The 15,500-nt window shown below is 44.4% G+C and overlaps 1 protein-coding gene across 1 annotated transcript in view; it reads right to left on the bottom strand.

Moving 5' to 3' along the window:
- Slc2a12 (solute carrier family 2 member 12) overlaps nucleotides 1-15,500 on the bottom strand; it is a 52,896-nt gene that overhangs the window by 14,619 nt on the left and 22,777 nt on the right. The gene's annotated exons all lie outside the window — the stretch shown is intronic.

Raw genomic sequence — 15,500 nt, 5'->3', positions numbered from 1 at the left:
GGGCACCATGGCCTGAGGAAAGTTGGGCAAAGAGAAGTCCCAAATTAACTCCCAGATTTGATTGTAGTACCAGACTAGACATCTAAGTGTTTGGAAGGTGACTCTTCCTGCTATCAAAATTGATCAGAGGACTTTTTATTATCTGAGAGTGACAGGGAACATTATGGATTCTGTTTGGTTAGATTGGGAAGGGCAGAAGATGGCAGATTAACTTGCCTTTTGCTCACAAGTTTGATTTGCTCAAACAGGGATGGGTTTTAACTGTGGGGTGACTTGACATCACTGCATTTTCTCATTTCACCCTAGACAACCCTCGCCAAGGGGACCACTACTGTTCTTAATTTATAGAGGAAGAGAGTGTAGCTTTTAGGAGTTAATGACTTGCCAAGGTCACAAAGCTCCTGAGGGATGGGTTGTCACTGAACCCTGACTAGTCTTTGGAACTCACTCTTTAAGTCAATATGCTTTCCTGGTAATGGCGCAACAAATGTGTGTTGAATAGTGAAGAAGTATGAATACAAGAGGATCTGACAAGACATAAAGGAGGATTGAGGAGAAAGTGCCCAGCCCTGGCTCTTGCAAAAGCACAGGAAAGATGCTGTTTCTGTAGCTACCAACCACATGATCCCAGCTTGGAAGAAGCTAAATGACAGGAGTGACCCTGGACTGAGCAGTCAGCAGGGACTCCAAATGAGCAATTTGCCTCTCCTGTCACAATTGTGCCCTGTGAGGGAAAAAAATGTCTGCTCGTCTTAAAAAATGATATGAAAGAACTGGTAAGACAAGACTCCAAGAGAATTTATGCCAGGTAATCCTGAAGACCTGAAAGATATTTGTAATAAAAGCAGCAGGAGGAAAACCTTTGTCATGAATACTAGCCCTTGGGTAAATACATTTATCTAGAATCATTTTGTTTGATTGTTCTTTGGTAAAGCATCCTGAGTGCCTGGGTTATAGCTATGTGTCACCATGCTAGGCTTAACTTCAGTTCTTAAAGCCAAATAATCTCCCTCTATACCACTGTTTACTGTGGGTATTACATAGGGCTATCGGTTGAGCTGAGGGGCCCCAGAGGCCTTGTGCTTCAGAAGGAAGGAGGAGGAGGTGGAAGGCACACCCCTTCATTTCACTTTAGAGGAACTGGCTCAGATATTCATGCTTCATCCTCCAGCCCTATCTCAACACTTGTCCAACCCACTTCCAACTCCACTCCTCATGTCGGCTTCATGGAGTTATTCTGTGCAGAAGTGTTGCCGAGTTCCTCAGAACCACACTGGCCTCAGAGGATGAGCTGATTTGGCGTTAGAGAAAGCAGTGAGTACCACCAAGACAGAACGGAGACATGATATAGCTTGGCTGGCAGAGTACTTGCCTGGCACGCATGGTACCCTAGCTTCGATCCACACTACCACATAAACCAAGCATGGAGGCACGTCTCTGTAATTCTGGGTGGAGGCAAGAGAATCCGAAGTTTGAGGTGATCCTCAGCTACAAATGAGTTCAAGGCCATCCTAGAATGCAAGTACCTCTGTCTCAAAAGAAAAACAAAGGGGTGGAGGTGTTTGGACACTGGTCGTAGGTGGCAGGTGCCAAGTCTGAAGTGCCAGGGTCTTGTCTCAAAAACCTAAAGACCGCTCAGAAAGTCTACCCCAGGCAAACAGGGAAGCAGCTGAACCAAGTCCTGGGGCAGTTTAACCAGCCCAAGTAATGAACATGAACAAAATAGACTTCCCTCAGATGGAACTTGTCAGTCAAGCCCGGCACCTGACATTTCCAAAAATAAAATGTATCATGGTTGAAGCTTCCCTTTCACTTCAAATCTAATGGGAAGAACTCAAGAGCTGGTGTCTTGGCTGATACAATATTCACAAAGTTGGATGCTGTAGCAATTGTCAAATGAATAACCATCCCAATAGAGAGCCTGTCAAGTTAAAGTAAGAAGAGTATTATTTTAATAGTGATGTCGGAACTGTAAAATCACAAGCTTTCAGATCCTCGGAGAGCAAAATAAAACTCCGAACATGTGGCAAGAATGGCTTCCTGTGACAGACTGGGGAGCAAGATAGAATCAGAATCCTGTGGGGCTTGGTGTTCTCTGGTCGCTGTGCACGATCTGAGCAGGAGGGACAGAAGAGCTCGGCCTCGGTACATAGGGAAAGAGCACACGCAGCACATAAACACGGGACTTCACCCAGCCATGTCTAAAATATCAAGTACAATGTTTTCTTTTTAGCCTCAATAGGATGGGTCATTGTTTTTTTCCAACAAAAATCAATCTACTGCTACATGGAAAGGTTCTCTTTCACTGCCACAAGGAAGAAATGGGGCTCTCTTTGAGCATCCTCTTTTCCTATCCCAGTGATAGGCCAGCAGAAGATACACTGTCCCTATTTGCACATACAGTGCATCAGGACTGTGTACATTGCCACTGCCACTCAGCAGGAATAAGACATCTCCCCTTGATCTGTCTTACTATTACAGGACCACCCCAGTAATTTGTGCCCCTATAAATGCCAGAGTCTACAATGCCCCTGCGGCCAGCTCTGTGATGTAATGACTGTGGAAATCTGAACCTGTGGGACACTGGCCTCAGTAATCGCTCACAGCTCTGGAACTCCTGCATCACATAGTATCAGATCATCAGGGCCCCACAAGAACTTGCCAGATCCAGAAGCAGTCCACACACACAGTGTCACAAAAGGACCACGAAGGAGGAATATGTTGATGTCGCTGTGAGGACATAGCCTTGGATTAGGAGGGACTATAGAAATAACAGTTCTAGCCGTATAAGCCACCCTGATTATTTCCTGCCTCCTACTTATTCTGACTGCTCCAGTTTTTCCTACAGAACCTGTCATTTAACCCCCTGCACTTTCTGACTGAAACTCTGTAGCTCTCTGGGCATACTTCCCATTTGGCACGAGTTTTTCCTAAACCACCTGGCGTGTGAACCCGGAGTCTGAGAGACTTGCTGAGGTCTTGAAACTCCTGCCAGAGAAGTCTCAGCAACTTTGGAGGGAGTTCCACACTTGGGCTGCCGAGAGCTCAACAGTTGGACTTGCCGAGGGAGTCACGCCCTGCACGTGGCAGACTGAGGTCCAAATCCCATGGTTTTACTGCCTTTCCAAGTAGTACGCACCACGCCAAGCTCTCCTGCAAAGAGGAGCTTAAGCTGCGAATAGGAGCTGACATGAACTACCCTTCCAACCAGATGCTGAGATCCTGAGACTTACGTTCTTTTAACAACAGGCAGAGCTCTATCTGCACTTCCAGAGGTCCTTAGTTCAATTCCCAGCAACCACATGGTGGCTCACGACCGAACTATAATGTAATCACAAGATAATGTAACCTGATGCCCTCTGCTGGCATGCAGGTCTACATGCAAAAAAGAGCACCCAGACATTAAAAAACAACAAGTCAACAGACTCCGCAGGCCACCAGCTCCAACAGGAACAGGAACATGCAGACTTCATTTCTTTGTTGGTTTTCTAGTCTCTCTGAGTTGTGCCACTCATGGCCTTTTGTAAAAAATAAATACTTCATTCATAAATCCTATCTTGGGCTGCTGAGATTAAAAGACAAGGTGGGCAATGAAATAAAGCATCAGTGTATCCCAATTAACGATTCCTAGTCAAAATCAACCAGGACGGGTGTTCACAAAAGCGTGTGAGCGGAAACCAGATTAAAGGAGTGACTCTTCACTTAAAATTAAATTAAAGTTGAATCCCTCTTTGTTTACAGACAGGGTCTCACCCTGTAAGTCTTCTCACGACACAGACCACACTGGCCTCACACTGTCCCCCAAGTGCCGGAACTAAAGGTGTGCTCCACCACTCGCCACCGAAACTAGACCTCAGAGCCAAAGCAGAAGAGGAAACAACTGTGTCACTGGGTTCAACCTTTCTCACTCATGTAGCCTGAAAAGTAATTTGAAGTGTTAACTAGATTTGTTACTTATAACTTACATTAACATTTTAATCATAAATGTACATAACGGCAGAGGCGGTAGCGTCCTTCATGTTCAGCTTCTAACAGTCATTCTTGTACATGTTTCCAGAACGCAATGCCATCCCTGTTTGGGACCCTCTTTTTCACTTGAGGGTAGGATTTAGCCTACTGCCTGCCACGCACGCCGGAAAGCCTTTCACTGACAGCCTTAAACACCTCAGTGGAAAAATTACAAACTTAAACTGAAGCTTAGTTTTATATGTTCTGTGATCGTTTAAGATCTTTTCCTGGATGCATTACCACCACAATTAGTACAAAAGAGGACAAAATGAGGGGAGCATCTCAATGTTCAAAAATTACGGCAAGTACCTTCATGAGACAGATGAAAGATTTTTTGTTTATCATGTTTCTGTGGGCAAATGTCACTTATTTATAGAATAATGTGTTATTTTTCTACTTTTGAAATAGATGAAATTTGCCATTCTCAATAAAATAGGTGGTGAGTGAAGGAATTCAGTACTAGCAATGTCATTCAGTCCTTCGAGTTAACAACAAACATTATTTGTGATGGTCTGTCAGCTGGTGACTTGATTAGGTCATCCTTCATCTTCTTGCTGAAAGCAGATCACTGGAAATGAGAGGACTATTATGTAGTCATCTGAGTCATTTCTCAACACCTACGTTAATATTTTCAAGTGTCTTTTTGTAATTACTGTTCTTCAGTATTTATTATTTGCCATGGATACTGTTTTTGACGGGGTAATAAAGGAGCTATCTTTTAAATAGAAGGATATATGTAACTGAAGAGATAGGAAGAGGCCATTTAAATTTATGGTGTTGTATGGGGGGGTATGTATGTGAGTGGGCACACACACACACACACACACACACACGTATGTGCATGTGGAGGCCAGAGCACAGAGTGGGCTGTTTCCATCTACCCTTCCCTGCTTAATTGCCTTGACACAGGGTCTCTCCCTGGCTGGCCAGTCAGCTCTCAGGATCTAACTCTCTGCTCACAATGCCAAGGTTACAGATGCTGGTACAGTCGTACTTGGCTTTTTACACGGAGGCTGTGAACTCAAACGCAGGGCCTTGTGTTGGCAGGGCAAGCTTTCTTACCCATGGAGCCATCTCCCAGGCCCTATTTTCTGCTTTTTATTTTTGAGACAGAGTCTCAGGTAATATGTAGCCAAAGATGACCTTGAACTCCTGATCCTTCTGCCTCCACTTCCCAAGTGTTGGGATTATGAACATATGTCACCATATCTGGCTTAGAAAGGAAAAAAATTTAAGAAATGTGTTGTTGTTTTCAAAGGCGAATCTTTGGAAAGTGATTTTCCTTTATCTTGGAGGACCCTCATAGAGTATAATGTGTATACTGCCCCCTCCCCAAAAAAAGCAACACAAACAAACAGACAAACATAAAAAAATGACTGGCAAGAAATTCTCTTTTCTAGATCGAGCTTGAGTGACATGGCATTTGAAGTATTGTTCTATATCAATGTAATATTCCGTACTCTGCTACTTTCATTATTGATGCTAGGATTAGGAAACTATTTTTTGCTCCAAATGCTCCTTGGAACAATTCTCACTGTGTTCTGGAAAACAGCTACATAACAAATGACTGTCTGTGCCTGTTGAGATAATGTTAAAGCCACAACCTGTGTCATCCAGGACTTACAGTGTTCCAGTACGAAGCATCATAATGGAAGCACCGTCTGGAAGTTAAACTTGTCTTGTGTGAGCAGCTGCTAATGGTCACAGAATGGATGGTGCCATCCCTCTGTGTGCCCAGTTCTGCTCCTAGGCAGAGGTGCAGTAGAGAGAGAGAGCTCTTTGGTTTCATTAGTACCACAACTGCAACTTCTAACTCTAAAGAGGAAGGAGGATTTCACTGGCCAGAGGCCTACGTTTCTGTAAGCTTGGCCTCTGTGTCTGAACACGAAGTCAGTGTAGAACCACGCAGGTGTAATTCGTATACGCTTTGATGACTAGCTCTAGAGGGTCAAATAACTCCCTGCCATAGGTCAGATTAACCGAGCTAACTGGGGAGAAAAGAGCTGTGACAAGTGCACAGATGTGGATCATATCTGAAAGGGAAAACAGAAACTATTTTAAAGCTATTAATGGGAGTAACAGTTAACACACCCACTATGTGAATGTTGTTGTAGAACACCTACATTTGATGTTAGAATTCGGTTTTAAAATACTATCTGTAATGTGTTCTATCCAACAAACAAAGTGCAGGAGGGAGACGAACACTTGAAAAGCCCTTGACGGTGACGGTTCTGAGCAAGAGGGGCCTGGGGCCCAGGAGGAAATGCAAAGCTGATCAAGATTTCTTATGACACACAGGATGCACCTCTGGAATGTCAGCCTCTGTCTTGGACCCAGCGTGGGTTTAGCACGAAGCAGCCAAGTAAACTTCCAAATTAGAACCTGCTGTTCACATGCCTATCTTAAGCTGTAGCTGTGTCAGCAGCGCATGAACGGTGGTTTTTGGAGAGTTATCTGGATACACCCTCTAAGTTCAAACCTTATGGCAGATGACTCCCCTACTTCCCACTGACACCCATCCTCCACAGGGCTGGGTCAGCTCTAGAAGGTGAAACAGAGCAGCAGCCAAGGCTGGAGTTCCCTGATGCTCTCAGTTGCTCATTCTTTGTCTAATGAGAAACAGAAAAGAGGGAATCTGAGTTCTCCAGGCTTGTAAGAATGGACTCGCACAGATCTTAGCTACAGGCCCACTAAGGCTGCTTATGACACCACAGCTACATTATCTGCCTATGAAGAAAGGGGCAGCTTTGGTTATCGTTGAGTAAATGCATTTCCTCTGTGGAAGAAAACAGGTTGGCTTATCATTTACACTATTAATGATTTGGGCTCCCCAAGCTCTGGTCTCCTCTCTCAGATGGCCTCTCTCACCTGCGCAGATGTTTTATATATAATCGTGTTGACCTGTGGTGCTTGGGCTTCTACCATAAGTGCTGATGTCCTCAGTGTTCTATGAATAATAAATGGCCCTGTGTTCCGACCAAGGAGTCTTAAATCTTTTATGAACATCCGAGCTAACCTGTTAGCCAACAAGTGGGTAAAACCACAGCTCCTTTCCAGTTACTGATAACTTAATTACTTGTGGCTAGGGTTTGCTCTCCCTCTGAAGGCCTTTCATTACACTTCTTAACTGTACTTGCCTATTCACATCAGAGGAACTGAATGCAATTTTTTAAGGCTAAGGTAATTCACTAAAATATGTCTACAAGTTCTAAATTTAATCAGATAAGCAAGAAAGGAAAAACTATCTTTCCAAGTCCCAGGGTTAGACTGCCACATAATTCTCTTTAAAAAAAAAAACAAAACAAAACAAAAAACAAAACAAAACAAAAAACAAAGGAATTGCCTCATATTTGATTTAACTGGGCACGGTGGCCCATGCCTTTAATCTCAGCACTTGGGACAGCCGAGGCAGGAAGATATGAATTTGAGGCTAGCCTAAGCTACACAGTAAGAGCCAGTCTCAAAATATAAAAAGGAGAGAATTAGATGTATAAATGTACACATTGAATCATCTATGTACAGGCATAATAGAAGTAAAAGTAAGGATAGCTCAAGGGTGCTTGCCAGCAAGCCTGATGGCCTGAGTTCAATCCCCAGGACCCACAGATGGAAGGAATACGCCCAAAAGTTGTCCTCTGACCTCACAATGGCACACATGTACCATCACTCCCTACACACACACACACACACACACACACACACACACACACAGATACACAGACAAATGTAATTTAAATAAATAAAAGGGGAAATAAAGTAAATAATCAATAAATTAAATTAAGAATAATTAGTCCATAACACTGCTAAACTCAAATTTCCTTTTAGAAGGGAAACCAGGTTTTATACTTGGAGAACAAAATGGAAAGCCTTGGAAATCGGCATTTTGTCTAGCACCCTAAATGCAGCCTTAATTTTAAATATAAGCTTTTACTCTCAACTAAGTAATTCACTGAAGTAGAATTTTGGGACTGATGCCTGTGGGGCTTCATGCTAGCCACGGTCCTCCCACTGCCCTCTCTAGATGCCAGGGCTGATTCACAAGCTCGGGAAACCCGGTGGGTCAGTCCCACAGCCCAGGGCTCACCCAGGGCCACAGAAACTGAGAGTCTGAATTAGCACAGTCTTACACAGGTGAACACTGCATTTGCACCTTCTATTACCACCAGCATGGCACAGTTTTCAGTAAAAACCTGTCTGGATTCGTAGGGAACCTTGACTACCCAGGACTGAACCACACTTCCCAAAGCTACAGGTCTGTTTCTATCACGGCAATCCAACTGAAATACAGAGGTCAGTGAAGCTGACAACGACATCGTAAGTCAATAGCAAGCCGCGAAACACTGCCTGTGTGTGAGTCCCTGAGTGGTAAGGGCTTGGGGACATCAGTGATGGCAGTTATCTGATCTTCTCATGTCTAGACCAGTTGCCCCTGAGTCTACCTTGTAACGCCAGCGACCAAGGGAAGGGTGCACTGTGCATTTGGCTTCTTTCCGCTGTATTATATTACACAGTGAGGTGGATACTCCCAGCCCAGCGCCCAGGTTAGCAAACTGAAAACTTAAAGAGAGCAAACTTTACTTGTCCAAGCTTCTGTACTATGGAGCTGGGATTGAGGGCAGCCAGTAATCCCACCCGGATTCTAGCACTGTGTCATACTGTGAATGGCCCTTTTTTTGACATTCTCCTAATCTTTCATTCTTACGTCCTTCCTCAGGGCCACTTGACCTGCCACCATTTCTCCCTGCTTAAAGTCACCCTCTTCCAGATAATCACACTACGTTCATTGTACGAAACCTGCCCCAGTATCACAGTCTCAGAAACACCCTCTGTACCTCCCTACCTGAAGCAGCCCACCCCAAGGATGCCTTTCCTCTTAGCCTTCTTCACTGTCTTTGCTACCCTTGCCTCCCCTTCAGCGGAAAACCAGTCTCCCCTGAGACTGTATTACATACGTCTGTGGTCGTTGCCATCCACACTGGAATGGCCAGTCCCCGGCCCATGCCATGAATGTCATGCGCCTGCAGGATGAATGAATGAAGAATTTCTACCATGTTCTACCTCAGTCTTTTCTTCTTGGCTTTTCAATCTGCTTATTCCTGGCAACACTGGGCTCCAGGGTTGGTAGACAATGTAAGAAGAGATGGTCTAATGTCTCCTGTCATTCAGTGTCCCGGGTCACTCAGTTTTCAGTGTGCTCTTCCACTTGAATGTGCGAAGCAAACATAGTTAGCTGAAGGGCGATAGTCACAGCCTCGTTACCTAACTTACTACGTGAGCTGGAGAAAAGTTCCTTACGTCTGCTCCTGGTGAAAAGAAAGCTACGGATGAGAGAAGGGATAATTGATTGATGGACAGATGAATTTGGGGGTGAGAGATCCTGTGAAAAGAATAATCATACGTGGCTCCCAGGACATGAAGGTGCTCTGCAGTGAACAGACTGAGTGCGTCAGAAACCTAGACCTCTGAGTTCACTAGTGGAAAGCCAGGGAAAACAGGTTTGTTAAGGAAAAGAAGTAGCCAGGCCCAGTGATGCACACCTGTAATCCCTTTACTCGGGAGGCAGAGGCAGGCGGATCTCTGTGAGTTCAAGGCCAGCCTGGTCTACAAAGTGAGCCCAGGGCTGCCAAGGCTACCCAGAGAAACCCTGTCTCGTAAAACCAAAAACCAAAAAGAAAAAAAGTATGATGGGGTATGAATTAAATGTATAAGAGAGATACAGTTATAGGAGAGCCAAACAATATAGGGTCAGGAGCCAACCATGGGGACACAGAATGAGGTGTGGTACCATAAAGGTGTAGACTGAAAATAATGAATTATTACACATGTTACATTGTGTGCTGGCTGTATATCATCATGTAGTGATATTTGTTGGTAAACACAGATGTACAAAGATTGTCCTAAAAAAAATGAATAAAAAAATAGCCACACACATTCGTTTCTAAGTTACATTGGATATTGTAGGGAGGTCTGAGTTTCTACACAAATATTACCTCAAATGAACTCACGACATAATGACAATAGGCTCTGAGTTTGGGCTGATCTTTACTTGCAGAGCATAAGTAGACATTCTCATCAGGAATCTGTGCCTCTATGTTAAAAATTCTCAGTCATTATATGGAGCTAAAATGGAAAAGGCCACCTTGAACCTGCGCTGGAGAGTCATGTTAAGATTTTGAACCTCTGTTGAAGGACAAGGCATAAATAATTGACTATTTAGTAAATGTCATGAATAATGGCAATGAGGTTTATGTGCTGATTTAATTTCATACAAGAAATACTATTAGTTATACAGAAATAGACAAGGGTTCTTTTCTCTTATGTCCTGTGAACCATCTCAGCAGCTGGATGGAGCCAGTGGACTCACTCTTAGAACGCTATTTTAAGTGCACAGGAAGTATATAACGTTACTTGATGCCACATTTAGGACCCTTCTTCCTAACTCCGAGATCCTAAGGCAACCTTGTTATTTTGCAGTTAGAAAACTAGAGGACTCAAGAGTGAAATGACTTGGGGCAGACACTTTAACCTAAGAATAGAAAGACTTTCCTGGCAGAAGGAAGCCATGTGATGATCTAATATAATTAAAGAATGTTGCTCTAAGCCAACTCATACTTAAGAAGATTTAATAAGGATAGTTTAATCTTCCTTTCAATGTTGCTTTAGAACAACAAGTACTTTCCTCTTTACACCTCTACTTATACAAAGGATTTGTTTGTTTTGCAGGCAATAAACTCTCTAAACTCCATATTTGAGCAATAGTCACACCGGGCTAATAAGTTTTATAATGCGTTCAAAATCTGGTATGAAAGGCTTGCTCCTAATAACATCTTTAAAGCTCTAACTGGTTCTTGCAGTTTATGCCAAAGCCCTACAATACGATTTTGAATACCGAAATGCAATCCCCTATGGCATGTTTTCTTTAGGAGAGAAAAAGAAACCACAGCACGATTAGAGTCATGAGTGACTAGCTCTTGGCAAAATAAACAAAGGCTAACTCTTTAGACCCTCCTGAAGACACTACACACCTCTCTCTCCGAGCCATGCTGAGATGTGGCTCTTCCCCGGGGGGAGGGGGGGTTGATTCAGATGCTGCCCTCTCTGACAGCATGACTTAGTGTCACCTGTGACTCCCTAACCCTTCTGAGTGGAACACTGTGGGATGAAAGTTAATTCCTTTCCCGTATGCTCAGTGCCTTCCTCCTCAGCTTTCCCTACCCGGCGGCACTACTTTGGACCTAGAAATTCTGAAAGAGACTTACTCCTCCATGCTGTAGAAAAAATAAAAAGCGTTCAAGAAAATCCAGGCCAACTTTCAGAACTCAGTGTCCAGCTATTTAGGATTTAACCAAGGCATGCCCTCACTGTCTCCAGCTGGTTCTGAGCATGACTGTCTCCCAGGTTCTTTTCTTATACACAAAAACAGATTTTTGAAAGCTGTTTCCAAGTGAGGTACTGTTCTGCAGAAAACCTCATGATGGTGTCTGGCAGCAAAGGGCTTGCTTTGGCCATATAGCATTCCTAAGTTAATGGGTCCTTTGCCTGCCCACTTGAGCTGACTCTGAGCTCTTTCCTGCATCTTAGCTTAAAAAACTCTTCCCATCTCCCTTCACAATCTAAATGTAGCCTGGCCATGGTTTAGAAGCAGAACTATAAGGTGATCACAGATTTAAAAAATGGACGGGAAGAAAAAACACGACGTGGTCTCCTTTTCTCCTTTTTCCTAGAATGTATGATCTAGTGACTGCGCTTCAATTATTAAAGCAAAAGGAATGCACAGAAGCAAGGCAAGCTGTCACTGGAGGACAGTTACGCTGTTGCACCGTCACGCACAGTGGTACTGGGCTCTGTAGCATCCAACGCACTAGTGGTTCATCTGGCATAAACCTCTTCTCTCCAACAGATGCCACAACCATTACTATGCCCTTCTCATAGACCAGAAACAACCAGGACTGGAGACATGGCTTGTAGGTCACATAGCCAGTAAACTAAAGAGCTGGCATTAGGACCTAGCGTTTCTGGTTTTTAACTCAAGACTCTGAATCCCAGACTGAGTTACTTTACATTTGGCATACATCACTAGCTCATACGAAACAGAAGCCTTTTAAGAATTTAAGTGGCTTCAGAGAGGTTTTCACGAAGCCTCAAAGATAAGAAGGTTGTGGTTAAGAGGTTACATGTGCTCTGTGTTTATTGCCTGGGAGTCAGGGGAGAGTGGGAAGAGTAAAGAAGCTAAGAGCTGGCGTAGTCCCTCATGACGGCACTATCATTTACCGTGCCCACTATGTGGAGTTTCAGTGTTCCTCTATGTGAATGACGGCTCCGGAGCACAGTGCTGTGGTCTCCAGTGTAACTAACCACGCAGAGGCACTGACACAGCTCAGGCGGATGATGGACAGCCTAGAGAAACTGAGTTTTCAGGGTTGGGCTGTAATGTAGAGACTGTGGAATCAGCTAAAGGAATCTGGGCCCATAAGAGCTCAACCTATGTGACCAAAGAATCTTTGGCAGCTTATTTTGTTTCCATCAAGGACGAAAGAAAAATCTTGTAGATCCTCTTTTTATCTTGGAAAGCAGTTGATTTCTCTAATACAGGATAAAGTGGACATGCAGGGAATAATGGCTGGGTGTGAGGAAGGCCTGGAGCTATTGGGAGACTCTCTTGGTAATCTATGAATAAGAACACAGGGCTAAACTAGAATGGCAGAAATAGAAAAGAAACAATAAATACAGGATCCATTTTTTGAGGGAAAGCCCAAGTGTTTGGTCACTGACAGAACTAACCAGGGGTTTGGGGAGGGGGAGCAAACAACCCTGAGGGGCTGCAGGTGTGGAAACCTCGTGGGAAAATGGGGAGGTGAAGGTGGACCCCGATGTAAGAGGAAAAAGAATTCAGCCTTGGTCTTAAATCCTGTTGCCTGCTCTAGTGGAGCACCGACGTAGAAAAGCCTCATACTCGTATGAGTGAGCAGAGCCAGAGATACTCGAGAGCCATCCGCTAAAGGCAGGTAGCTAACATCCCCGAGAAAATAAACACTGAAGCCTTTTACAGTGCTTAAGCTGAGAACATCTTACGGATTCCTAGCTGAAGAAACGAAAGCCGTGAGATATCAATGAGATGAGCTCACCTTCTTTCATTGGAACGGGTGGAGTTCAAGCCAGTCATACAGATTGACAGTTAACATCTTGATTGCTTTTAAAAATGTCTGCCACACCATCTAAAGGTCAAATTCAAAATCCTTAAACTTTTTGAAACGCACTTTTCTGTATCCATACCTATTCTCTTCTGCTCCATAGATTAAACTGGGATGGATGTGTGCTGTATCGTTCTAGCTCAGATGAGGCTGGGTCTCACAGAGTCCCCTTCTTATGCGGTCCTGGGTGATACTTTTGAGTTTGGAAACCCAAAGTAAAATGCCAACCCAGGCTTGCTGGTTCATGCAAGACCGTCAGCATGGTAACCTAGACCTCATGCTGTTTAATGCTGGGTCCCTTATCGGTAGTGGGGAATAGAAAGTTTGGCCAGATCTGCCTTTAGAACCACACAGGAAAAACAGCCATTTCTCCTCAGATGGACACTGTCTTCAGGCCTGATGTGGGGAGACATGGGGAGAGCTGTAGTTTCTTCCTACACACTCCTGGTTTGCTATGTCAAGTTGATTCTGCTTTCACCTACTCAGCTTCTCTTCTGCCCTGCAGAGACTCCAGGCCCTGGTTCAATAAAGAGGCCACAGCCTACCACATGTTTCCAGCAGATTCTTTCCATAGCCCTGGTTATGTCCTTTCCTTTTCCTCTCCCTAGCCTTCCCTCCTTCAGCTTCCCCCAGTTGTGTGATGTCTGACCACTCTAAGAAGGTCACTGCAGGCTGTGGAGATGGCTCAGTGGGGAGAAATCCACAAGCCCAGTGTTTGCATGGTGACATGCCAGGTGGAGGCAGGAGGAGGAAATCCCCAGATGTTCACGGGTCAGAGGCACTTAATAATGGAGAGTCTGTCGCCAAGTAGGCAAAGACTGCGCCAAAGGCTGTCCTCTGACCTGTATGTGAATGCTGTGGCACACGTGGTCCAGCACTCACACACACGAATGCAGGCGCACACACACAGTAGTGGCATGTAAAAAAAAAAAAGAAAGAAAGAAAGAAAGAAAGAAAGAAAGAAAGAAAGAAAGAAAGAAAGAAAGAAAGAAAGAAAAAGAATTTCCATCTGCCCGTGGTCCAGAGCAAACCTGTTCTAGTACAATCACCCTCATGGCCATGGGAGATTGGGGCCCTTCTTCACCTGACATTCCCCATGCCTGGCTGCCCTGTGCACGCCGCTTACTCTGTAAAGGGTGATGCTTCTGCAAAATGCATCTTGGTATTTAAGCAGTCATATGACAAGGGAAGAGCCTGATATAAGCACTAAGCATCGCCTGGAGAAGCTGTGGGCTCCTGGGGCCTGACCCCGGCCGCCGGCAAGCACCTAGAACTACACAGACCCAGCTGGGAAGTGACAAAAGAAACTTCTAGCTTGTTTAATCTTTTGTTATTTTTGGCTTTTGTTATATTAGCTGAGCTTGAATTCTAACTGATGTACATGTTCAATAATTTCTTGGGTTAAGTTATACAAGTAAATGTACATCAAAGACTCCTAACCCTCTCTCTCTCTCTCTCTCTCTCTCTCTCTCTCTCTCTCTCTCTCTTTCTCTCTCTCTCTCTCAGCAGCGTAGTCTTAGAAAAAGCACACACTTATTAACCTATAGCAGAACTTCAGGAGAGAAAAGACTGTGCCTAAAAAGAGGGATAGTGGCTAGAGACACCCGAAGACCAGGTTCTCAGCACAAAGGAGATTTACCTGCCCCAGAGGAACAAAGGGCAGGGAATAAAAGACAAAGACAGGAGATAGAGGAAGAAAGGAATAAGCAAGAGGGAGAAGGGAAGGTGTACTTGTCCCAGAGAGGCAGGGCTGACAAAGGACTGCTTCTGGATAGAGAGGAGATAGACATGGCTCATAAGAAAATGGTGGTTTATAAAGGTAAAAGCGGAAACCTCCATGTTAAGATGAGGTGTTTAATGTTGATTGGACATGTTAATTAGATGAGGCAAAGGGGGCTTTTGATTATTGGACTTTAATACTTTGATAGCTGGACCTCGGTGGTCAGCTTCAGGAGGGGGAAGGGCCAAATAAGGGAATGGACCTTGGGGGCTAGCTTTAGGAATGTAATCTAACATTTTCAGGAAGGTGGAGGGAATTGGGGCGGGGGGAGGACAATGACTGTCGGAGCCATGTTTGCCATCCTGGGGCTGGTTAGAGCCCCTCAATGTTTCTGTTTTAGAGAGGGGAGGAGGGAGAGGGAGAAGAGGGAGAGGAAAGGAGGGAGAGGGAGAGAGAGATACAGTGGTTGCATTAACTATTTTTATTTACTTTTGCTTCTAATGCCTCTTCAAGTTGAGGACTGAGCTAAAAATAATGAACTGCTGTGTCCGAAGGCCCACATGTTAAGAAATTGCTCTAAC

This window comes from Meriones unguiculatus, chromosome 20 (genome assembly GCF_030254825.1).
Source record: "Meriones unguiculatus strain TT.TT164.6M chromosome 20, Bangor_MerUng_6.1, whole genome shotgun sequence".
NCBI lineage: Eukaryota > Metazoa > Chordata > Mammalia > Rodentia > Muridae > Meriones > Meriones unguiculatus.
The sequence above is the reverse complement of the archived record's forward strand: the minus strand, read 5'-3'. Positions and strand labels throughout refer to the sequence as shown.